Genomic DNA, 27,041 nt, shown 5'->3' on the forward strand with positions numbered 1-27,041 from the left:
ACCTTCCAAGCTGACAGATGGCTGTTAAAATTAGATATTATCTAAAAATAATTTAAAGGGTTGTCCAGAAGCCAATATATGAATGTAGACACCAAAATAATATTACCGTTCAATTAAAAAAATTATTAAGCCATTTGTAGTCACTTAATAAATGTTTATTGACTGGAAGACTTCCAAGGAACTCAAAAGCCCTTTGCAGAGAGGTTGACTAGGAAATTTTCAGGACATTAAAAAATTATTGATTTTCTTTGAGTTAGATAATTAGGGGAAAAAAATCAACCTCGGCAAAACATGCTACAATTAACTAGCTGGAATTGACTCCTATAATTAACATCAGCTAGACTATTTACTTTGGGATCTCTAAGTCATAGTTTTTTAGACTTAGAGCAAAAGGCTTCACTTTGAAAAAGTGTCCATTTTTTTCTCCCAAAGTTAAAGGATTCTTTTAAAGGAATCTTTGCAATGAGCTGTGTTGTATCTATCCATCTGCACCCCAGAGAAGGCTGCTCAGGGCTTTGGGGCTGGGGTTGTTTCCTCTGGGAAGAGACCATTGCTTCAACATGGTCAGCTGGTTTCTGATGATTCCCTAGGTTGAGAATGAATGGGCCAATGGAAGAATTAAATTGAATTTGTTGAATATTAAAATATAGCTTTTGTATCAGCCTGTCTCCTAAAACAGATCAGAGAAATAATGTTTAATCTCTCCTACAAATTAATAAACAGATCAGAGAGTGGGGGCAGCTAGATGGAGCAGTGGTTAAAGCACCGGCCCTGGATTCAGGAGTACCTGAGTTCGGATCCAGCCTCAGACACTTGATACTTACTAGCTGTGTGACCCTGGGCAAGGCACTTAACCCCCATTGCCTGCAAAACAAACAAACAAACCCCAAAACAAAATAAACAGATCAGAGAAATAACAACATCTTATATCTCCTACAATGAACCAGATCAGAGAACATGATATATCTGCCTGTCTCCTACAAACAGATCAGAGAAATAATGTTTAATTTCTCCTACAAATCAGAGACAGACTAAAATCATACCTGTCCTCCTATGAAAACAGAGACAGACAGAAAAAACATAAATATCAATTTAATATTTTATTGTCCCAAGAAGAAAGTTAACAAAACACATGATCATATGGAGACTTCCCTCCTAAGAGAGAAGCTCAGGGACCCTTCTTTCTAAGGGGTCCTTTAAGTTACCTGGCTCACAGTTTACAGAATCACTTCATTGGCATGATACAGATCAACCCATCACAAATGTAAATCAGTCAAACAATACAAATCAGTTTATTAGCTCAACTTAAAGTAGATGCTAATGAATAGATAGGTGGAAACAGGAACTGGTATTATCAGAGACAAGGTGGTCTCTCTTCCTGGGGAAGAAGATAGTGAATGGGAATTTCTAAGGGGCATTTGAGTTTGTTTATTCTCTTGGGGAAAGTAAATGGGGACTGTCTGTTCCCTTTGAAGTCTGAGCAAAGGGCATCTTGCTCCTGTTAATCCAGGATCTCATAAAATCCACTTGGATTGTAAGGTACCTCCATCAAATCCAGGTGATCCATATATTCATATTAACAAATTCAACAAGCATTTATGAAACTTACATTTTACTGGGGAGGGAGGAAGAAATACAACACTTACATGGATTGACAGTAATGATGATGATAGTAATAACTAGCTTTTATATAGCACTTTAAAGTTTGAAAAGCACTCTATAAACATTTAAAAAAATAAATAAATGTAACGTAATTTGTGGAGGTAGAGTTCACTAACAACCAAGGGAGAATGGGAAAATCTTTCGGGGTGGTGGTATCTGAGTTGAACCCTTACAAAATCTAAAGATGCTAAGAGGTAGCACATTCCAGATGTGGGAGACACAGCCTGGGCAAAGGGCCTGAGGTGGTAGAAGACAGACTCTGCCACAGAGGTGACAGACTTTGGGTAAAAGCAGTTAGGACAGGTTAATTGCACTGCTGAATTTGGAATAAGGAGCTGTGTGAAACCAATACAGAAAACAAGACTGGGCCCAGACTAGGAAGGGCTTTGAAAATGCCAAGGGGAGGAGTTTGTACCGTTTCCTAGAGGCAAAAAAGGACTACTAAAGATTGTTCTTAAAATGAGGAATGATGAATTCAGACCAGTGCTTTAGGAAGACGATTTTGGCAACTGTGTGGAAGATGGATTGAAGGAGTCAGTCAGGCAATAAATATTTATTAAGTACCTACTATGTGCCAGGCACTTTGCTAAGCACTGGGGACACAAGTTCAAATAAAAAGCATAACACTCCCTGCTGTCAAAATGCTTACAGTCTAATAAGGGTAAGACAATACACAAAAGGAACCTGAAAGGGACAGGGGAAGGAGGCCCCTGAGGTCCCAATGTTGGAGAAGTTCAAAGAAGTCCCAAAGGAGAGGAGCTAGTGGGAAGTGGGAGAAGATTGGGATGAGCCCCCTTCTTAAATCGAGGACCTGGAGGTCATGACCTTGCCCTCCCATCAGAGGGGCAGAAGGAACTGATGAGATGTGAGGGCCAGGCACAAGATGAAGAACTGGGGAAGATGCAACATGGAACCCAATGGGACCACCACTGCACGAGCTCAGGTAAGTATTGGTTTCCAGCTCATGGATTCATTTTGCTGCCTTTTCATGTAGCAATAATATTTAGGAGAGTTACTGCTAGTCTCCTGTTCAGGGATTAACCTCTGGGAAGTTTTATTTTCCATTCATAGAAAATAAGACCACCGTTTTCTAGGTTTGGGCCCCAGAAGGATGTCTAGCCATAGATTCTAACATTCAAATAAACTAACTGAATGCAACCATTAACTGACCTCATTTCACTGCCTGAGAGAATGACCACAGGCAGAGACACACTTAGAAATGAAGAGTACTGACTGGCACAGAGGATGCAGTTGAGAGATGGGCACCCTCCTTGGGCACAAGAGAAACTTTGGAGCCTGGTATAATGTAGCCTTGGAGGGATTTATAAGGCAAATAAATGGACTGTGTGACTTTAAATTTCTTCTGTCAAAAATGGTGAGTGGTAAAAGTTACAGTAACAAGAGAGGCTTTAGCAATAGAAAAATGATATGGGCATGCAAAGGAATGGTTGGGGAGACTTGATTCACGTGTTTCCCCTGGGGGATCATGTTTGGAACAAACAGCCCACAGAGTTTGAAGGAAGAAAAAAAATAGGTCAGAGTATTTACTATTTCCCTAACATGGGAGCAGTAACACACCTCTGTTTATCTCAAACATTACCAAGAAACCAAAGTATGTGATGAAAATGACAACTTTACTCTAGCTACAGCCTCATGTTCTGTTGCTGAAATCATCCACGTAAGGTCCGCTAGATTCCATGATCAAGCACCATCCAAAATAAACTATCCATATAAAACATCTACAGCACCCACCATATAAAACCAAGCCATTTAACTATTCCCCATCACCCTCCTCAAGGCCAATGGCATGGGGCTATGGCCTTGACAAGAGGGGAGAGATGTTACCTATGAGATGCTTGACTGGCAGTAGCTCATAATAATAGCTTAAAAATAGCTTAAAAAATACAATGCCCAATCACATTCATGTATGGAGTGCGCTAAAGACATTTGGAAATGGGAAGTTATTTTACATTGTGTTCTATAATGGAGACCAAAGATAATTAGTGCATAATTCTAGAATCTTATTTGCTCTTTGCTGTCTTCAATATATTTTGTTGAAATATATACTTTCTCCAAAACATCTTCATCTCCATAGTTCTCATTCTCGTTCTCTCTCTCTCTCTCTCTCTCTCTCTCTCTCTCTCTCTCTCTCTCTCTCTCTCACACACACACACACACACACACACACATCCACACACACACACACACACACCACCCCTCTGTCTGCCCCTGTCTATCTCTGTTTCTCTCTGTCTCTGTCTTTCTCTCTCAATACAACCTACACTAAAATGAGGGAAATATGAGCTCTTAGAAACTGGTGATATTCTCAAATGATCTTAATGAGATCACTCTGTAAACTGATCTGTTAGGGAACAGGGATAGGAACAAAACCCCGGGGGATGCAATCTGAGCAGTGACTTTATCCAAGCTTTCCTTTTCACCAGATGTTTCTGTGTTAAATGTGTGTGTATATATTAAACTAAATTCCTGCATCTGAACTCCCATTGACATGATCCTTTATCGACCATTGCACAAGATACAGCAAAAAAAAAAAACAAAACCCAATATCAATTTCCCCAAGGTTTCTACAGGACTTATCCAAACCAAGTGTTCCAATACACAGTCATGGCTTTGGCACACCTCTATTATTAAAATAAGGGATGTGTAAGAGGGTTGTCATCCTTGTGACCCAACGACCGTGGCATAACAGGTTTTCTACTCCTGGGGGGAAAAGAATTTGGATATTCGATTTCATGTGGTATGCCCAGGAATAGGCACAGTCTGATAGGTGGCTTTACTTAGAGTGTTGGACTTTGGAATCAAGAAGACCTAACTTCACACTCTAACCTTAGACACTTATTAGTTGTGTGACCCTGAACATGTCACTTAACCTCTGCCTGCCTCATTTTCCTCATTTATAAAAATGGGGATAATAATTGACCCTAGCTCCCAGGTTTTTTGTGGGGATCAAATGAGATATCATATAAGAAGAACTTTACAAACCTTGAAAGCTTTCCATCAATACTCGCTATTATTGTTAGACTATACAGTATGCTCTCTACTTTCCAGTTGTTTTACTACAGAATTCACACAAGCAAGACCTTATTTAGACTTCAGCACTGTGTAGATCAGTGATTTGTTGGTTCGGGCACTCCCTTTCACCAGTATAGATCCATCTCTTGGTAAAGAGATGGTTTGGTAAAAGGTCTTCAAGAGTCCGTTTGGCTGAAAGTTTCCTATTCCTGAAGAGGACCTGGCAATGAGCCCCTCTGACATTTGCCAGGCTGGCTGGTCCTTGGAGCAGAGAGATCTCATCTATTGCCAGGCCCCTACTCAAGGCCTTCTGAGCTGGGCACAGACTGCCCGGGCTTGTGCTCTTCTTCTGGAATAGACAGTGAAGTGCCAAGGCTTTCCTCTAAGCCACAATCAGGCTATCAGCATGGATCTTTTGTAGAGTCTCCAAGATTTTAATATTGAAAATGATGCCCCATCTGGATCTGATGATGGATAACAAGTCTTAAAGACCCTTGTAGTCCATGTGATGCTTTTTTCTCGTTCCAGGGCTAACGAGAATATTCAGAAAATCCCCTTTTCTGGTCTTGCTGCAGTTATTTGGTTCTGGGTTCTTAAGGGACTCTGTCCTCCTTTCTAGCTCCCAATGGTATCTTAGCAAACCACCAGGATTCAGTCCAAATCAGATCTTGATTTTGAATATATAAATGTACTAAATCAGATCAAAGAAACAATGTGAAGTGAACGGGGTTTTATGGTCTTAATCCTATTCCCTTTGCTTTCCACCTTCATTATAAAGCCATAAAAGCTTTTCAAAGTGCATGAATTCATCTGGCAATCTTACCCCTAAGTCTCTCAAACTGAAATAACAACAATAAAGCGAGGCATATTTATATCCCAGTAATCTTTACTTTACAGTTAAAACTCTAAAATAATCAAAGAAAAATATACAAATATGAGCTACAAGTATTTATATTCATAAGATCTCAAGAGCTTGAGGCAACTTCAAAGATTATTTAAGTCTTGGTCCCTGGTCTCTAGTCACGACTTCAGCAAAACAATTCAAGTTAGGTGGCATAATGGATACATCACTGGACTTCTGAGTCAGGAAGACCTGAGTGTGACTCCTCCCTTGGACACTTACTAGTAGCTAAGTCACTCAACCACTCTGAACCTCAGTTTCCTCATCTGTAAAATGAAGGCCTCTAAGCCCCAACCAGCTCTAAATCAATGTACCATAAAGGGCTGTTTACTCTGTTCTTATCTAAGGTCTTAAAAGATTTCAGTTTCCCAGCAAGAACTCTTCTCATTATCTCCCTGTTACATTTTTCTAGACCATTCCTTTATCCCTATCCCTCAATAATCTTTCCTCTTCTCAATCAACAGGTATTCCAAAATCCATGCAATCTTCTTCTCTTCCTTCTTGCTCTATCTCTGTTCACATCTTTCAGTTACTCTCTTACTTTTCCGGTGACTGGTGCAGAGCCATCTTTTTAGAAGGCTGGCAGTGAATGGGAAGAGTGGGGACACTAGCTTGAGGGGGTGGGTACAGGCAAGGGAAGAATCTGTTGCTTGTTTGCTTTTAAAGCATGGGGAAATGGGAGACTATTTGCAAGTTGAGGTGAAGAGTCATCGGCAAGCAGAGATGAAGGGATTTGAGGAACAAAAGCCAGATTAATTGAACAAGATCATGGAGGGGGGTAGAAAATAAACACTTATATAGAGCTGTGTGCCAGGTGCTGGCAACTATTATGTAAATATTATTTCATTTGGTTCTCTCAACAACCCTGGGAAATAAGGACTGTTCTTATCCCCATTTTGCAATTGAGGAAACTGAGGCAGACAGAGGTTAAGTGATTTGCCCAGGGAAAATGAGTGTCTTGAGGATGAATTTGAACAGCACTCCTTCATTACACCACCTAGTAGCTGGAAATGGGATGAGATGGGATGGGATAAGATGAGATTAGATGAAGGGGATATGGAGCAGGGTTAGTTTTTGTAAGGAAGAATGTGATTTCTTCTCTAAGACTAGAAAAAAATGAAGAGGGAAGAGAACTTGAAGAATAAAGGTGACAGTCATTGAATTGCCACCATCTCAGAGTGGAAGGGAAGGAAGAGAGAAGAGTTGGGTGATGGAGGAGAGAATATTTAGGATGATATAAGTCAACAAGAAGTATAGTAGCCTCTAGCAGCACAGGAGAGGAATAGAGGAGGCAAATGAGAGGAGTTACTCTGGGTTGAGGATGAGCAGTACAAAAATGGCAGTGGTTCAAGGGAAAAAAGGACTCAAGATGGGAAGAGAAGGCATTGGCCAAGTGACTGACCACAGGGTCAAGAATGGATAACATACAAACATGGTTGACAGATTGAGGGGATAGGGTGAGATTTAGGCGGGCAACCATTTCAATCAGAGATACGCATGGGAGGAATGAGGGAATGTGAGGTGAAGGGACAGGAGATTATGGAGAGATGGGGACTTAAGTGTACAGAATTTTAGAGGCACCACAGTTTTGTGTGATGGTGATATCATAGAAGGTAAGTTCCAAAAATTGTGAGACTAGGGTATTTATTAGGAAGAATGTTGAAGTCCCTGACAATGAGAGAAGGAATAGAGGTGACAAAGATAGGTGCCAAATTAACAGAAAAATAAGAGATTGATTGGGAAGTTGGTAGATGATATAAGAATTTTGAGATGCTGGTTTAGTCCAAGGGTTCCTAACCTGGAATCCATGAACTTGTTTTAAAAATATTTTCATAACTGTATTTCCATAATTAATTTCCTTTGTGATCCTATGTATTTTATGAATTTAGAAAACACTATACCGAAAAGGGAAATCATAGGCTTCATGAGACTGATGAAGGAGTCCATGACACACAGGAAGACTCAGCTCAAGTTCCCATGTATGAATTAGAAACCACAGTTCTAAGTCTTCTTTTTGTATTGAAATTAACTTTATATACAGTTCTCTGTGTCCATGGATAAGACCCAAGCTCCTTGAGGGCAGAGACTGTTTTTATTTTGCCTCACCCTTAAGAACTGCTTAATTGATGCCTATAGAACTGACAAACCGAAGCACAACACAAGGAAAATGAGTAATGAGAGAGCTTTAACATTCAGAGCAAGAGAGAAAGGACCAGGGGAGGTTTCCCAGAGGAGGTGGCAGCTGGACTGAGCTCTTTCCTATACTGGTTATTTATTACTAGTATACAAATGGAATTCAGAAGGAAACTCACCATTTCATGAGTTCCAATCTTCGTGTCACTTGGCACATTCTACTATCTGTCTTGTTCACTTCCAGGCCTGGACTTGTGTTTTTTCCATCTTCTTTCTACCTACCAGATTTCCTACCCATCCTTCTAGGCCCAAGACAAGTTCCAATTCTTTCATAAAACCTTCTTAAAGCATCTTTGCTCCCATCAAAGTCGTCCCTCTTCTGAACTGTTAGGGCACATATTGTCTGTACCTCATTCCCCCACCTAGTGTAGTGCTACTATGCATGCAAGAGGTACTAAATAAACACTTTGGGGAATGTCAAGACCTTGTTCCAACAGGAACTTATATTTCAGTTCTCCAGGAAAAGCCCATTCCAAGAGCTTTCAATGATTAATAGGTACAAGATAAGTGTTTTTGCTATTTTTTGAGCTAAAACGTTCCCTCCAAAGGAGAAAACTAATCTTTTGTCCTAGGTGGCCAGTTCCTGTGTTTGATAACCCTGATAGTTCCCAATTTTCCTTATATCCCATCTGAATTCTCTCCTGAAGAAAATGAATCACACTTCTTTCTGTTCAGTGTTTTGTGGAGATGGAGAACAAGCCACAAGTACTCTCTCTCTCTCTCTCTCTCTCTCTCTCTCTCTCTCTCTCTCTCTCTTGTTTTGGTGGGGCAGTAAGGGTTAAGTGATTTGCTCAGGATCACACAGCTGGTAAGTGTCAAGTATCTGAGGTCAAATTTGAACTTGGGTCCTCCTGAATCCAGGGCAGGTGCTTTATTTGCTTCCCCACGCCTTTATTAGCTTCCCCACGCAAGTATTCTCTTAATAGACTTCCATTTTCTTAAACTTGATTACTCAGTTATCTTTGAGGAGCTTATTTCTTATCTCTGCTAAAGACCCTACTTTTGGTACGGATGTGACTCCAGTTTTTCAAATGCTTATAAAAGTAAAATACACATTTTTTCAGGTCAGATTAAATCAGACTAGAAAGAGACTGACAATATGTATTGATTACCTTAGGCCGAGCCTAACTAAGCTCAGATAGGAACATCACAATAAAGTTGGTCATCAGACAAGTGCAAATTTACTCCACTTGCCTGAGCCTCGGTTTCTTCATTTCTAAAATGAGGCATTTAGACTAAATGAGCAATGCAGCCCCTTTGAACTCTAAATCAGTGGTCCTGTGAGTTTTTAAAAATCATAATTTATGAAAACCATCTATGAAGATAGAGAAGTATTGTGATTTGCAATCATGGAGAGTACACACCTATAAAATTATAGTTCTTTAAAAATGGAATTCTTTTCTTATGCCGGGATATTAGAATTAATATACTAATTAAGTTGCTAATACAGGTGTATTAGTTATTCTAGATAAGCAATGTACCCAGAGACAGTACAATAACTCTATATGTGAATTAACCAATGACCTACCAATAAATTTTAGTTTAAGGAATCAGCAAAGATCCCAACCTTCTAGAAACAAGGACTACCCTAAGCTACTTTTGCTAAGATGTTTACAAGTCTGAATTATATTTGAATTTTCCTATTAGAATTATGGTCAAGATGTCTACAAAATTAAAAATAATTGAGCTGTGCATGGTTATAGAGAAAACCCTAGAGACCTTCCAAGGCCTGTTGGGTATTTGCAGGCCTTCTTAGGAGCTGTATCTTTGAAACAAGGCATCCCCAGAACTCAGAGTGAAATCAGGCTTGTGATGCCCAATATTTTTCATAAGCTGTTGGCACTTGAACACAATTCTCCAAAATGTTCGAAGCCAATGTATAAATCATTTGTCATAAGAAACCATAAACTTTTGTCATGGAATAAAAGGAAAGATTCATCTTTCAAACCCCTAAAAGCAAAGCAATGCTTTAGAGAAGTAAACCTAATGACCCAGGATTTGTACATTTTCCATACTATCTTCTACAGTTAGGGGAAAGCAAACCAATGTTTCTCAGGAAAAGAGCAATGCCCCTAAATCATATGAGTCATGGTGATAGCAGAGTTGGTTTCAGGTCTTTTTGTCATTTTACATTTCCCAGTATTTTAAATTCTTTTTTTCTTTTACTTTAAATTCTTTTAAAGCAAATTTTCAAATAGGATGGATGACTTTTTGAAAAGTAAGTTCATGCAAATGACTTCTTTACTGAAACCTAAGTAGATGATTTTTTTTTAATCTCAAGAGGTTTATTCAAAATGTCTTAAAAACAGTAATAACCACTATTAACTAATAGTAATAACTTCATGGTAAAAAAAACAAACAAAACCTAATCAATGATTTTGTATGCCCTGAGTTCTTTCAAATATCATAAGCCAGTCAGTCTTTATACTAAGGTTGGAAGACATAAAAAGATTGCTAAGAGCTTACAAAATAGTGAGGGAGTGAGGATCTACACATAACACAAATAGAATGTGAGAAGCATAAGTGAGGTAACAAAGCAGTATACCAGGTGAGGAGAGCAAGAGATCACTTCTAGGTAGGGGTGTGTGTGTGTGTGCGCGTGTGTGTGTTGGGCAGGTGTGGGGGACACCTTATGTGTGCACACATATAAGGAAAATAAAAATATTGGTTGTACCCAGATTGAAGACACCCTTGAACACCAGGCTAAAGAATTTGTACTTCATTTGGTAAGAATTAAGAGGAGAGGACATCTGCCTGGAAAGAGAATTTGGAGGTTCAACAAGAATAGAAAAGATCTGGAACAGTCACTGTGAAGAATGCATTACAGAGTCTGTAAGAAGAAAAGTTTGGCTGAACAGCAGCGAGGGCCCATGGGAGATTAACTAAGACAAAATTTTAGTAGAATCAATGAGTATTTTCATGACTGAGTTACAGAGTTGAAAGGCTCCCTAAAAAGTCATTTAGAATAATGAATGTCAACAAGAGTTGTCTCTATAATGCTCAATAACTAGTCATCCAGTTTGTTCTTGAAGACCTCCAGAGAAGGGATGCCCACCATCATGTGAAGCAGACTGTTCCATTTCTGGACAGTTCACATTTTTAGAAGGATATTTCCTTACACTGAATCTAAATCTATCACTGTGAAACCTGTATCCTTTGGCTCCTGGTTCTTCCCTCTTAAGCAAATTAGAATATAATCCTCCCACATCATAGTCCTTTGAATACGTGAAAACAATGATCAGATTCTTGCCCCCCCCCCAAGAACTTTCTTCTCTAGGTTAAACAAAAAGGAATAGTTCCTGCCCCAAAAGAACTTCTATTTTGTCTGGGGAAACATGCACAGCCATAAGTTGATATTAAAAATACACAAAGTAAACGTCAAGTATTTTTTCAGGAGCTGGGGATAGGTACTCATATAGAAAATAAAGTTTTAGCTGACCTTTGAAGAAGGCCAGGGATTCTAAGCTAAGATCTGAAGATGAGGACGGAGTTGTGTTCCAGGCATGGAGGACAACCTGTGAAAAATCACGGAGAAAGAAGATGGAATATCCAATGAGTGGCAGCAAGCAGGTCAGTGTGACTACCCTGTGAAGTGCATGATGGGTAAGAAATATCGATACACTTGGAAAGACAATCAGAAGCCAAATGGCTTTTCCAACATCAAGCAAACCCATTTTTATTTGATCTTAACAATCAACAGAAGCCCACTGGAGCTTTTTTTTTTTTTTTTTTTTTTTGAGGCAATCGGGGTTAAGTGACTTGCCCAGGGTCACACAGCTAGTAAGTGTTAAGTGTCTGAGGCCGGATTTGAACTCAGGTACTCCTGACTCCAGGGCCAGTGCTCTATCCACTGTACCACCTAGCTGCCCCAAGACGCCCACTGGAACTTCTTAAGCCAGAGAAGAACTTGATCTGATCTGTGCTTTAAGAATGTCATGTTGGCAACTATGTGAGGAATAGATTAGAAAGGGGAGAGGATGGAGGAAAGGAGACCAATCAGGAGGCCATTATGGCAGTCTAGAGGAGACATGTCGAGAGCCTGAAGTGGAGTGGTGGTTGTGTGAGCATAAAGGAGGAGATGGCTGTGAGAGATGTGGTGAAGGAAGAATCAAGATGACTTGGCAGTTGATTAGATGTGAGGGTTGAAGATAATTCCAAGGTTACAAAGCTAGGAGAATGGAAGGTTAGTGTTGTCTTTAGCAGAAAGAGGAAAATAGGAAAGAAGGATAGGTTTTGGGAAGAAGTATGACGAGATGTTTTGGACATGGTGAGTTTGCAATGCCTACATGACATCCAGTTGGAAAAGCCCAATAGGCATTTGGTGATGTGGGACTGGGGTGCAGAAGAGATTGGGGCTGGACATACAACTCTTCGGGAGGTATCTGCACAGAGATGAGAGATGAAGCAATAGGAATCAATGAAATTTGACATCAATTGAGAGAGTGTAGACAGAGAAGAGGTCCCAGGATCTAGCAATGGGATATACCCACAGTAAGTAGGCCTTAGATAGATAAAGATAAAGCAAAGGAAACTGGGGACTGGTCAGAAAGGTAGAAGAATCAAGAAAGCAGTGTTGCAAAAACCTAGGAAGGAGAGAGCAGACAGGAAGATTATGTGGCCAGCAGTGTCAGATGCTAACAAAAGGTTGAAAAAAGGATGAGGGCTGAGAATAGGCCATTTGATTTGGGATCTATTGTACTGGTAACTTTGGAGATTGATGAGCTTAGAAGCAGGATTGCCAAGGGCTGAGGAGAGGAAATGGAAACGAAGAGTGTAGACAACTTTTTTTCTAGTTTTACTGTGAGAGGGAGTAGAGACAGGATATCTACAGTGGGTGGGATCAACTGTTTGTGTTGTGTGTGTGTGTGTGTGTGTTTTAAAGGAGGGGGAAAACCTGGCTGTGCTTGTAGGCAGCAGCCAATAGATAAGGAAAAATTGGATCTTCTCCTCCCTATTGGATTAAAAAGTCCAGGAGGCCAAGGACCCATCAATCTTTGTATCTCTCTCCAAGTATTCTCAAATGTACAGACCAACCTCACAGCTAAGCTACCATATGCTTTTTGATGTATTTGTACACCCCTACTGAATGGGGATGAACCATATATTTGTACTTCGTTGTCTTTTTTCATGGTCTAGGAGTACAGAGAAGTTAGAGAGCAAGTGACTGTGTAGGAATGTTGACAGAACATCCCCAAAGCTGCCACATATTTGGAGGCTTCCTCATAGGCAGACAGTGAACCTGAGATTATAGAATGGACCAATGAGTTTGATGCAAAACAAAGAAGGGTGATTTCATCCATTTCAAAATGGATGAGGGAGTATTCACAATTTCTCCTCTGGTTTATATGAGATCCTGACATTGTGATGTGGGGCTTCTGACCTACAGAAGATCATGAGTGAAGCTAGATCTGGGGAACTCAGGCCCTGAGGTAGTTTTCCTGTGTATGCACTTCCCATTGCCTTAACGTGCTATCTCATTTTTCATTTGTCCTTGTAAATAAAATATGGCAACGCATTTCTTATGATCTTGAGTGTGTGTTCTCAGGGGATAGGAGGAGAAAGAGGATGTGGATACTAGAACTGGGTTTGCATTTACAGGGGCAGTGTCAGAAGGGGGAGGTGTTGGGTTTGTCAGCTCTCTGAACTCAAGAGACTAAGAAGACTCTGGGACCAAAAGTTTCTGGAGCCTAGATTCCTCAAACTGGAGAGTTCAGTGATAATGGCGAATTTGGGGGGAAAAAAGTGAAAGGTAGATAGCCCTAGAGTCAAAGACAAAAATCCCCTCAATCAGTAAGTTGTAAATTCCTTGAGCAAAGGGAATGTTTTGTCTTGTACCCTCTAACCTAATAGCAAAGGACATTTACATATTAATCAGAATTTGCTGATTTTAAAGAAACTGAATACTCAGAAAGTTGCCTGAGATTTGTGAGGCCAGAAGTTCAAGACTAGATTCCTCTTTTTAATTTGTATTTCCTTATTTACCTGTGCCTAATCTTCTACTATTCAAAGGTTTCTTTGACCCTATTAAGGCCCAGTTATTGGTTAGAGACATATAGAAAGAGAGTAGACAAAAGATAAATGGGAAAAGTTAGCAGCTGATTTTTGTGCTTTGGAAATCCTGAAACCCCAGAGAGGCTAGTGGGGCTGAGGCTGGTAGTAGATAGCTCCAGTAGGTAGGCAAAATTGGGAGTTCTGGGGGGAAGTCTGGGCTTCAGTCACAAGGAATACAATTTCCCTTTCCCTCACTTGATTCCAAGGCCTGGACTTACCCTCTGAATGCTGGTCAACTAGAAGCTCAGCAATTACAGTTTCTGCTGGAGGAATTCCTAAAGAGAAATCAGAGACATGTTGTTATAGTTTCTGTATGCAGTACAAATATCAAAGACAATTTGTTTATCCATCTATGCTTTTTTAAAGTTTTCAATACCCACCTATACAGCAATTTTAATTATGATAAATTTATAAACATGTACAAGTGTTAGATTTTAAATGTCCACTATTTTTAAAGAGCTCCCTACCTCATTCTTTTTTAAAGTCTTTGAAATAATATGAAGGGTGTTTCTCTAAATAAGAAAACATTGAATATACTATGTTGATCTAACTGTAGGAATTTTGAAAGTGTTATCATCAAAAATCAAAATGAGACTATATTATTCATGTAGAACATTACAACTAATAAAGTATGCATTATACACCTGAGGCCCAATCCATTCTGAAACTGCAGGGTCCAGCTGCTGTGCTCTCAGACATTTACCCCTATCCACAGGGACATTTTGCTGGGAATATACGCACAACAAATGCTCTCTCATGGTGATGATAACCCATCATCCCGGGTTCCAGATATTACTCTCCAATGGTACAAACAGTGAAATGTGGCTCCATTTTCCAATTAAGGTTAATATCATACCATGTGACCTGGTTTTAAAATGTTTTGTTGGTGCCTTTTGTCTGTAGCTCATAGTCATTAGGAGGAATCTCCTCCCCACTCCCACCTCCTACACAGACTAAACTTTCCTCTTATTTTGTGGGATAAAAATAATTAAAGAGAAATGCCTGATATAGTAACCACATCCACTTGTATACATACCATTGTGCTCTAGCTAATACCATGTCTGTTTTGGCTTTGAGGAGGGGGAGTGTAAGTAAATGCCTGCTTTTAAAAAGCTAAAGCAAGCCATCAACCCCTCTTTCCTTCCCCTCACCAGTGACACACATAAAATAAAAAAGTAAGGAAAAATGAAAAGCCCACAAATATTTGTAGTCAGACAAAAATGAGAAAAGGATACAGTGGTTCTGAGAGAACCAGCTGCCTACACAGTCTGCAAAGACAGCTATTTTGTTGCCTGAACACGATACATTGGACTTCAGGCTGATGTAAAGCTGACTTTACCCAATCCATCACATCCATCTCCTCCCCCCAAAAGAAAACACCAAAGAATGAAGGGAGGGAGGGAGAGTGTTTGTCTTCTTCAGCCCCAAGAGGCAATCTCCCAAATGACTTAATAATATGCATATTGGAGAACCTGCAACTGATGATCAGAGTGATTCCCTTTTTAACGTATTACCTGTGGTTTTTATGTTGCTCAACAACACCCCAAGGAGAGCAGCAGCTCTTTGCAATGGCCAAGGATGAGACCACAGGAGGCTAATCTGCTTTGGAGTAGAACACAAGGCCAGAGACCTTTATTGGGAACCGTGAGTGATCTGCCTTTGACACTACACCTGCTTCCTTCTGATTAGCTGGGTTCCTTCGAACTAACAAAACCTCTCGATGTTTCAGCAGGTCCATTTCTATCCAATGCACAACTCAGTTCCACATCTTGGAGTCTCAGGGAAGGTTCTCCAATAGTAAACATTTGCCTTTTACTTTAAGTTTGGAAAATCTTGTAAGACAGAGAGCTAGAAGTCCCACGGACTCCAAAAAGGTCTGAACTCCATGTGAATGGACAGTTCTCTCCCACCATCTCTTCAGCTAGGTGTATGTAGAATGAATAATCACCCAGGGTTAACAAGCTCCTCTAGGTTAGCCAAGGAGGCTAACTAACTTACAATGCCATTTACTGGCCTTAGAAGGTTCCATGATGTTTTTCTGGGGAAATCATCATCCTGAATAATAACAAAAGATTCCCATGCTAGCTCTATTAGGTCATGGTGGGATGGTAGAATGAAGAGCTGAACTTTAAGTCAAGACAGACTTGGCTTCCAGTTCCATCACTAAGTCTTAGTAGCTATATGATCTTGGTGAACATCTCTCAAATCTTACTTTCTTCATCTGTAAAATGGGCATAATGATACCACGAGGCAGCTGTGGCTCAGGGGACAAAGAGCTGGCTCAGTCAGAAAGACCTGGGTTCAAATCTCGCCTGACACAAAACTTAGTGACACTCAGTGTCCTAGGACAAGGCTTCTCTAACTTTTCCCATGCAAGACCCCTTTTTGCCTGAGAAATTTTTATGGGATCCCACCTATATAGGTATACAAAATAGGTATACATAACCTTTTACTATTGCCAAATTTTTTGTGACCACCACATTCAGTTGCACAAGGACCCATGTGGGGTTGTGACCCACAGTGTAAGAAGCTTCACCCTAGGCAACCCTCTAAATTTATAATTTGCAAAGCAGGGGCAATTTGCATTGGTGAAAGATTTTTCCTTGCTGGAATTTCCCTCTACCAATAAAATCAGAGGACTTAAAAAATTACCTGTTAAGTGCCCACCTCTCAGCATTGTTGTGACAAGGAAGTAAGGTGATGTCTCTAAGTTGTAAAACTTAAAAGTCCATTAGAGGGGCAGCTAGGTGGCACAGTGGATAGAGCACCAGCCCTGGATTCAGGAGGACCTGACTTCAAATCTGGCCTCAGACACTTAACAATTACTAGCTGTGTGACCCTAGGCAAGTCACTTAACCCCACTTGCCTCACCAAAAAAAAAAAAGTCCATTAGAAATGTCCACCCCTGGGGGCAGCTAGGTGGTGTAGTGTATAAAGCACTGGCCTTGGATTCAGGAGTACCTGAGTTCAAATCTGGCATCAGACACTTGACATTTATTAGCTGTGTGACCTTGGGCAAGTCACTTAGCCCTCACTGCCCTGTGAAAAACAAAAAAGAAAGAAAGAAATATCTACCTCTATTATTAGTGGGGAAGCCAATTGTCTGCCCTAGGTCAAGGCCTTGTACACCATGCCTGCCTGCCAGGAACTCATAACCAATTAAAGGGAGTCGTTCTTAGCTTAGACTGTAGAGGTTTTTTAATGTGGGGTCCATGAACATTTAAAAAAAAATTGATGGGGCAGCTAGGTGGTGCAGTGGATACAGCATTGGCCCTGGATTCAGGAGAACCTGAGTTCAAATCAGGCCTCAGACACTTGACACTTACTAGCTGTGTGATCCTGGGCAAGTCACTTAACCCTCACTGCCTAGCCCCCCAAAAAAGACTGAGGATCTCACTTCCAGAAAGTAAGGCAAGCGTGGTGAATTCCGTATGCTTTGTGTTTGTGCGCAGGTACATGGTGTGTGCTGGTTTAAATAAGAAAAGCCTCAAAGAAGAAATAAGAAACAATGCCCAGGATGATGAGAAACAACAGAGAAGAAGTTGCCACTCAACAATTATTTTGCTTCTGTCAAGAAGAATGATCTCTGAACTGGAAAGGGAAGTTAGAAATGACTAAGAGGCAGCTGAGGCTCAAGATGAGGAGGGAGCATGTGAGAGAGCCCTCAGCTTCCGTAGAAAGGAAGCACTTAGTTGTCCCTGATGAGTGCTCAAGTCTCCAGATGTCAATAAAATGATATCCTTTGGTATTAAAAGAACTGGCCGAGATGGGAGAGTGGAGCCATCCTAAGGAGATGCTGGAAGCACTGTCAAGGATGGGAGAGGGATTGATGGATTAGAGATGGGTGGTTGTCCTGATTTCCACCCCCCACAAAATGTTGTATAATGATTAAGTGTTGGAGGCAGACTTTGAACCCAATTCCTTTCTAACCCTGAATCCAGCATTCTGTCCTCCATGTGCATGCTCCCTGATAAAATGAAAATACACACTTTAATTTCTTTAATCTATACAATCCAACAAAATCTTTTAAAAAGATATTATTTAGACCAGTAAGTGGACAAATTATTGTTTACCTAAACCTTAACTCAATATCCCAGCAAATCAAATACTGAAATACGTCAACTGCTTTCTCTATCTTCCCTATAAAATAATTTAATATTGATATTCAGCCAGAAAGAGAATGCAGTGTCATTGTACAATCTCTTGAAGGGAACAATGAGACTCCAAGATTTAAGGCCATAGTATGTAAAGAACGAGAGTTTCATCTACAGAGGCAGCATGGTAGCTTGAATGGTGGCCTTTCAAGGCAGGAAGACTTGGGTTCAAATCCTACCTTGGATACAATCAGCTGTGTGATCCTGGACAAGTCACTGAATTCCTCTGAGCTTCTGTATTTTCAACTATAAAATGAAAAGGCTGGATTACATGGCCTCTGATGTCCCTTCCAGCTCTAGGTTTATGATCTAAATTTCTCCTCTAGCATTGTTTTTGTTTGGTCCTTGAACAAAAAAAGACACGTAGATAGTTTATCATAATTTCACAGATTGAGAGTTGGAAGGAACCTCAGAGGCCATCTAATCCCAAATCCTTATTTTACAGAGGAGGAAATTGAGACCTAGGGAAGTTAAATCACTTGCTTAAGGTGACATGATTAGGAGTAAGCCTTAGGGGTGGGATTTGAACCCAGGGCCTTGGATCCAATGTCTGTGCTCTTTCTATCACCCCATCCAGCAAAACTGGAAGCTTACTGTGTCTTAATTATTGAACTAAGTCAACAGATTCTTATTAGGATTATTACATGTTATACATTTAATTCTTATTCTGTATGCTCCTTCAACATTCAGAGGCGCTGTTCTAAAACAAAGTGTTTAATTTTAATCTGATCAGCATTATATTTTGGTATTAAAATACTATGCTGTAAATAGAAATATAGAAGACAATAGGGGATTTGGTTTTCTACCTGAATTAGTGATTCCCATGCTGAGTTTCTAACCCAATTAGTATTTCTAATTACCTCCCAGCACCTTACACAATGTATGCCATAGGCAGTTAATGTTTGATTTGAATGACTTCCAAAGAGCCTGGGAACATAATTGACTGGCATTAAAGAACAATCCTAGCTAAATTGAGGCTGTGTAGTCAAAAGGCTGGTGACCAGGTGATAAAAACTTTGGCTCCAGCAATTCCAGAAACTGCTTCCTAAGGTTTGGAGAAGTTTGGGCTGGAGATCCTACCCAAAGTTGTAACTACGGTGAAGTGATCAAGGGCTTTGCCACAGATGGAATATTTAGATTGCTCCAACAGGATCATCCTAGTATGTCTGTCCTTCCTTCCTTCCTTCCTTCCTTCCTTCCTTCCTTCCTTCCTTCCTTCCTTCCTTCCTTCCTTCCTTCCTTCCTTCCTTCCTTCCTTCCTTCCTTCCTCCCTCCCTCCCTCCCTTCCCTTCTTCTTTAGCAGTCCTGCGCCAGTAACCACTTTCCCCACATTCAGAATTCTGCTAATTAGAGCTTTAATGAATGCATCCACATGAATGTAATCCTTCATCTTTGCCTGCACAAAGACACATGCACTTCCCATGTTCTACTGGAGCCCTATACCAACACATCAAGGAGAATAACCCTGGATTTTCTAAGGCAGTGACCAAATGGTTGAAAAATAGTACATCATATGGGAAACTGGGAGTCAAAAGAGACGTCAGATGTCATGTAGTCTGACCCCTACAACATTCATAACAAATGGCCATGCTACCACCACCATCCCTCCTCCCCACCATGCTTAATTTCTTATTCATTTATGCTAAATAACCCCTGATTCCTCAAAGATGGTTGAGAAAGCACTTAGCACATTGTCTGGCACACAATAGGCACTACATAAATGTTTGTTCTCTTCAGTTCCTCTATAATCCAAAGACAGGGAAGTAATTTACTACCTCAAGAGTTAGCCCATTGTACTCTGGACAGCTCCAATGGTTAGGTCCTCATCTTCTGATCCTTGAATGTGGGCGTTTTCCCAACGGTCTGTCCTAAACCCCTTCTTCCTCTGTTTTTTGAAGGCAATTCCTTCCTTTCTTCTTCCTTCCCTTCCTCCCCCTTCTTTTTTCTTTTTGTTTTTAAGACTGGTTCCCCATCTCAACCAGGCTGAAATGTAGCAGCCACTCGTGGGCCAATCCCCCCACTGACTAGCATGAAGCTTTGACCTGCTCTTTTTAACCTAAGCTGGTTTGCCCCAGATTTCCCCTTGTCTGTCTCCTCCCTGCTCCCCAATTCTCACCATATCCATGCCAGATTGAGCGCAGATATCTGATTGACTTTGGTCCTACTATAGCCTAGAACCCCAGAGTTTAGGAAATCCACCAGCTTTAGGTCTACCCCAGCCCAGAAGCAGGGATTACAGATGTGGGCCACCATTACTGGCTATGACAGTAGCTTTCACTTGCCACAGTTTAAACAACCACACCCTACTGCAGATGACAGTCAAATCTTGACCACAAGCTATGACTTTTCTGAGCTCCAAGTGGTTTCTAAGACATATCCACCCAGATGTCCCATGACTCCTTCAATTCAATGACTAAAACTAAGCTCCACAGCTTTTCCACTAACTCTTCTCTTCCTCCTTCTCAAATGACTATTTCTGTCCAACAGTGAATGCAATAATCTCCTCATTTTCCATGTTTGTATCTTCAGGAGGTCCAGATTGTGGCCCTTGCCTTCTCTCACTTCCATTCAACAAATACATATTAAACACTTCTATTTAAAGCACTGTCCAATCAATGACCAACTCTTGTGTACCATTTTCCACACAGATCTTCTTTCTAGTCCCATGTCCACCACCCCAGGAAAGGTCTTCATTACCACCTATCTAGACAAGTAGTTTTCAATCTTTTTGGTCTTAGAACGCCTTTACAGGTTGAAAAATATTGAAGACCTCAAAGAGCTTTTGTTTGTTTGAGTTATGTCTATCAGTATTTACCATCTTTGAAATTAAAATATCTTAATATTATTAGGAAATAGTTTTGAACTTGGAAATTCCCTCAGGAGTCCTCAGACTTTCTTTGAGAAACACTGATCTAGATTATTGGCTCTTTAAAGAGCATTCAGCCTCAATTCTCCTTCCACCTACTTCCAATTAGTCACTCATCAGTCTAACAGATCAAGGTGCTATATATCTACATCTGATTTTGCTAATGAAGGACTGAAAAGGGTTTATTAGACGCTTGCTATGTGTCAAATATTCTGCTAGGCTCTGAGTATACAAACAGAAAATGGAGATCGTCCACTAATTAGGAGACAACACATATAATAGTGTGGCTGCTGAGGATTGTAACTTCAAAATCTTGTCACTTCTTATTAATGACCAAGTCAAGTTCAAGTTCCTTTCCCTGGCATTCAAGGCCCCTCACAATCTGTCACAACTTTACCACAGCTCCCTTCCAAGCACTCAACATCCAGCCAAAGTGCATGACTCTGCTCTCTCTCATACTCCTGTGCCTTTATTTACAGATCTCCTTTTTCCTAGATTGTCCCCTTTTCTCCTTCACATCTTAAATTTCTATCCTTTAAACATTTTTTGGAGGCAATTGGGGTTAACTGACTTGCCCAGGGTCACACAGCTAGTAAGTATTTTATGTTGGATTGGATCTCAGGTCCTCCTGACTCCAGGGTCGGTGCTCTACCTGCTGTGCCACCAACTGCTCCCCTACTCTTTAAACTTGAATTAAAATGCTATCTCTTTTAGGAAAACTTCCTTGCTTCTCTGGGTCAGGAATGATTTTTCAGACTTCACATTGCACACTGCCCTTCTCTAACACTTACTAAATCAGGCCTATAGGTAGTCTGGTGTCTAGAGCACTGGACCTGGAAGACTTTAATTCAAATCTGACCTCATACGAGGTCCAGTTACTAGCTACGTGAGTCCAGACAAGTAATTGAATCTCTGTCTACCTCAATTTCTCCATCTGTTATGGAGAAATAACAGCATCTACTTATCACTGTTGTTGTGAAGATAAAATAGATGGTGGTAAAATTCTTGGGAAACCTTAAGGTGCTACTTTTTAGAAAGGTTATCTATTATTCTAGTGTGGCACAGTACATATAGCACTGGGCCTGGAGTTAGAAAGGCTCAGCTTCATGGATTCAACTCCAGCCTCAGACACAAGCTATGTAACCCTGGGCAAATCGCTCAACCCTATTTGCCTCCATTTCCTCATCTGTAAAACGAGCTGGAGAAGGAAATGGCAAACTACTCTAGTATCTCTGCCAAGAAAACCCCAAATGAGGTAACAGTCAAACATGACCGAACCAACTCAACAACAGCAACAAATGATGACACTGAGAGGTAACTATCCCCTCTACTTGACTATAAGCTCCATGAGACCAAGGACTTGTTCTTCTCTAAATTTTCTCTTCCCCTTGACCTTTGCACAATGTTCTCTCAGAAGTCAGAATAATAAATGTTTGTTGTTATTTATTGTATGCCTTTGGTGTTCCTCTGAAAGACTTAGCGCCTAGCTGCAAATGAGGAATGCTTACTTAATGTTGAAAAGCTTGCCTTCTTGTGCCCATCCACCCAATGGAAGTGGGTGTGTAAAAGGCTAATTCCCGAGGGCATAACATTTATAAGTCCTTGTCTGGCAAAAAGGCTCCCTTTGCAAAATGGTTTGAACAGGGGGTTGTCTCTGGCCTTGGAGCTTTATCTTGAAAGGAAACAAAATCATCTAGAGAATAAACTTGATTTTCAGAACTTGGTCTCCAAAGAAGACAAAATAGCAAACATTCCAAGGTCAATGTCATTCTCTGGCATCCAAACTCTTCACTGGAGTCAGCAGAGGGTTCTAAAAGGCTCAGCCCAAAAAAAGCAGCTCCTTCTTTCACTGTTGAAATCCAACAATTTCTGGGTCATCCTGCCATTCCTCAGTCCAGTTATGCAAGGTAGTAGTAACAGGCTATTATTTTTCTTAAAATGACATTTCATTTAATCAGATGTTCTAAAATCCCCAATTTCTCTGGCTCATATTGTCAATGTTTCATGCACCTGTCATAAATGAGACACTGTCTCATGACTAGGCCAGAAAAATCAAAGTGACTTTAAAAGTGTTTTCCTGAAAAAATTGTTCAAACTGATCCTTTCACATTAAGTGGACCAGCTGGGGAGGATGTATGGGACAGTATGGCATAACATAAAAGGCACTGGATTTGAAGACAGTAACCTGGGTCCAGATTCTTCCTCTATCGCATAGTGGCAATATAACTTTGGACAATTCACTCAAATCAATCTGGGTGTAAAATAAGAGGCTCATAGACAAAGATGCCCCCGAAGATCCCTTCCACCTTCAAATCTGTGATGCAGTGACAGCAGCAGGAATCGTACAGGGCATTGAGAGGGCATGGATGGATGCATGCATGTTGGAGTGGGGGGCAGCACCCACAGAGATCGGCTTTCAGCTCCATCAAGGTGTCCAAGGATGTTGTTAATGAACTGAAGCTAAATCAGGCTAGGCCACTTCTTTACCACTTCCCACAAGAAGACAGATGGAGAGGTTCTGGGTATGAATACTAGGTTAGAAACGGGTCAGCATGGGGAAAATAAGCTCCCATGCCAGGGAAGCTTTTAGCCTCTTCTGACCAATCAGTCACAGTTATCTCCTCTTCGCCTAATGGACTGCTTCACTTTGTCAAAATCATTGGTTCTTGCATTACTGCTCCGGCTGCGTCAAGACAACTTCTGGTTTATAACAGACAGTCTAGGTTTTTCTTGTTTTCTTTTTGTTTGAACTTGGCATTATGGCAAGAAAAGGGCCTTATTGACGAGTTCTCTCAATTCAGAAGAGCTGACTCACCGGGGATGTGGTGAATAAGGGCACTTGACTCAGAGCCAGAAAGATCAGGGTTCAAATCCTACCTTAGACACTTAATAGCTCTTTCAAAATTATCTCATATTTATATTCTATATGCATGTATGCTTTCATGGCTCCCCAAGTAGAATCTAAGCTTTTTGCGGCCAAGGATTGTTTCCCTTTTGTTGTTGTATTCCCTGAATCCAACACAGTGCCTGGCACATCGTGGGTACTTAATAAATGCTTAACAGTTTGACTGGCTATCTGTTAAGCCTGCCTCCAACAGACCACCCATAACACATCATGGCAGGTAGTTGGAAAGGAGATAGTCCCCTAATAAGTTTGTGATGATGGCCTTTCTTATATAAAGCCATCTAATATAGGCCTTACCTGGGAATATAAGCACAGGATTTTGTAATCAGGGCAAGGTCCTGCTGCAGTGCAGTGACCCAAATTAAGTCGTGGAACACTAATCACATGGCCCCAGAAAATAATTTATCTTCCCTGGGAACTGATGCCCAGTGATTGCCTAGGAAACAGATGTGTGAGGAATGGGATTTTCCCCCCCAAAACTGCCATGACATACTTCCTTCTGTTTTCCTTTGTCCCAACTGCATAATCCATATTCAAGAAATATTTTTCTATTTATATTTGAGAACACCATCTGTTTCCATTCTCTTTCTCCCAGAGGAAGGCAATGACCATGGAAGGTAGGTTTCGTCTGTATAGGCTAAGAAGTGAGTGTGTTGGCTCCAAACGTAGCTAGAATCACAGCTTCAAGGGATTTGAGAAGTGGAAGGACCCTCCAGGGAAGAGCTGGACTGGCCTCCCTCATTTTACAGATGAGAAAACAATCCTCAACAGATGAAGAGCCTTGCTGAGGACCCCCAAGAACAGAAGGCAGGGTCAGGATTCAAATCTAGGTCCTTTTGACTTTGGATTTTGTGCGTTTCCATTAGCTATTAAAGTCTTCCCAAATTGGAATGGACCGTCTCAGGAGGTGGTGAGTTTCCCATCACTGAAGACCTTCAATCACTGAATGGTTGCTTGTACCATAAGTCTTGGAATTATAGAATCAAAGACTTGGGGCACATCTGAACAGCAACATTTATTGTTCTGTGTTCAGAGGAGCAGCAGGAGAGACAAGAAGTCAGTCAGTCAATAAACATTTATTAAGCACCTACTGTATGGACAGGCTTAGCAGTGAGAGGACATTACCTGCCACTATGAAGCAGAGGATGGTAGGTTTAGAGCTAGGAGGTAACTTTGAGGCAGTCCAGTCCAACCTTCTCATTGTACAGAAGAAGAAAACAGCCCCCCCCCAATAAAGGGACTTTCCCAGAGTTCCACAGTGGCAGATCCAGGATTTAAAACCAGGTCATCTTTGGATTACCTTTTTTTTTTTTTTTTTTTTTTTTTTTTTTTTTTTTTTGCTTTGGCCTCCAAATGCAAGGCTCAGATAAGACACAACCCCAAAGGGGAACAGAACACACATCATTATGTCAATGAGAGAGCGTATACCTGAGGGCTAAAGAAGAAGGCCCTTTCTTACTAACCAGGAAGGATCACTCAGAGAAGTTGGTGGCATTCCAGTGGGGCTTGAAAGGAAGATAAAAATTCTAGTGCAGGGCTTAGAGTCAGGAAGACTCATCTCCTTGAGTTCAAATCTGGTTTCCAACACTTACTAGCCATGAGATCCTGGGCAAGTCACTGAACCCTCCTTGCCACAGTTTTCTCATCTGTCAAATGTGCTGGAGAAGGAAATATCAAACTGTTTTTATATCTCTGTCAAGAAAATCCAAATCGGGTCATGAAGAGCCAAATACAACTAAACAACAAGAAGAATCCGACAAGAAGGGAAAGGAACGAAAGTTCCCTCTGTTCCTAACAGCTGACACACAATCATCCGGTGACTGAAGATCTCTAGTGATGGGAAACTCATCACCTTCTTCTTTTTTTTATTATTATTATTATTTTAACTCACCACCTTCTAACATAGTCCATTCTAATTTTGGACAGCTTCAAGAGTTAGGAAATTTTTCATTATCCTGAGATAGTCTCCCTAGCACAATAGATAACTGGAATACTTAGTAGTAAAGGACATCAGAGTATTTCATAACTTGATCTTTTGCTTTGTGTGTCTGTGTGTATAGAGGTATGTGGATAGATATAGAAAGATATTATAATGTATCTCACATGTATAATATGTGTGTTCACATGAACATATAAATAACATACATACACCTGTTTATTAATTGTGTATATTGTATATACTAATATATACACATATCACAACAGGCCACACTTTTACAAATTCGCTAATATTTATAGACAAGCCCCTATCGTCAAGAATCATAGTCTGTTGGGGAAGTGAGGCATACATAAATGGCAAGTCTCTTAAGCTACTGGGCCTTGGCAAAACAGGGAAAACAGCAGCACCTGCCTCTTGGGGTTATTGTACGGATCAGCTCGGATAACATAAGTAAAGGTCTTTGCCAGCCTGGAATGCTATAGAAATGCTGGCGATCATTACAGGATTGGACTAAGTGAACTCTGAGGTCCCTTTCCAGCTATAGGACCGAATGACCCTATGACCTCAGTCTTCCGCCTTTCTCTTCTTCAATAATCATTCTAATAAATGATTTAAAAAATCATTAAACTCATCCTGTGTGCTAAGCCCCGGGTGATACCAACAGAAAAATGAGAGCCCCTGCCCTGGAGGAGCTTACATTCGGACATTTCTAGAGGTCTACATCTCATCGCCTCACTTCTCTGCTCAAACACCTGTCCTACTCACATAGGATAAACTATCAACTCCTCAGTCGGACACTCAAAGCCCTTGATGATCTGGCTCCAGCTTCATGCCTAGCCTGATTTTATCCCCATCTTCTTTGTGTTTCTTTCACGTGTTCCAGTAAGAGCAGGCTACAGGTCACTCTTAAAATTTATTAAGTTGTTTAAATGATGTCATAATGTTAAAAGTTGGGAAGTCCTGCTAGAGAAAATCTAGGCTACAATTTCAGAGGGGAATGGTAGAACAATATGAGAAGGACTTCAAAGAAGAGATGACTAAGCCAAGCTTTGAGGAATGGTCAGAATCTGGATGGAGGAGAAAAGGAAGAGGAATGAGGGTGCAGAAGATCATGGGGTCAGAGATTTCAAGTTGGAAGGGACCTTTTAGAGAGCCCCTTCTCTTTGTAGATGAGAAAAACAAGGCCTGGAGAGGTTAGATGACTTGACTCACATCACAGGGTAGGTTTGAACCCAGGTCTTGGAATCAAAATCCATTTTTCTTTCTACCATCAAGCTGCCTTATGGAGGAGTAGGAACATGAGAAGGGACCCAAGGAGGGTATTCACTGGGCATCAA

General features: G+C 40.7%; 1 protein-coding gene across 4 annotated transcripts in view; it reads right to left on the minus strand.

The window, feature by feature from the left end:
* LRRC8B (leucine rich repeat containing 8 VRAC subunit B) overlaps positions 1 to 27,041 on the minus strand; it is a 101,422-nt gene that overhangs the window by 21,423 nt on the left and 52,958 nt on the right. For 2 of the 4 annotated variants that reach the window (XM_044002508.1, XM_044002510.1), the window contains one exon: positions 14,059 to 14,115. The gene's annotated coding sequence lies outside the window, so the exon portion shown is untranslated. Of the gene's footprint in view, positions 1 to 824; positions 865 to 11,228; positions 11,305 to 14,058; positions 14,116 to 27,041 lie in introns of all 4 variants that reach the window. The other 2 variants (XM_044002509.1, XM_044002511.1) reach the window with 2 other exon arrangements.

Source organism: Dromiciops gliroides, chromosome 4, assembly GCF_019393635.1.
Source record: "Dromiciops gliroides isolate mDroGli1 chromosome 4, mDroGli1.pri, whole genome shotgun sequence".
NCBI lineage: Eukaryota > Metazoa > Chordata > Mammalia > Microbiotheria > Microbiotheriidae > Dromiciops > Dromiciops gliroides.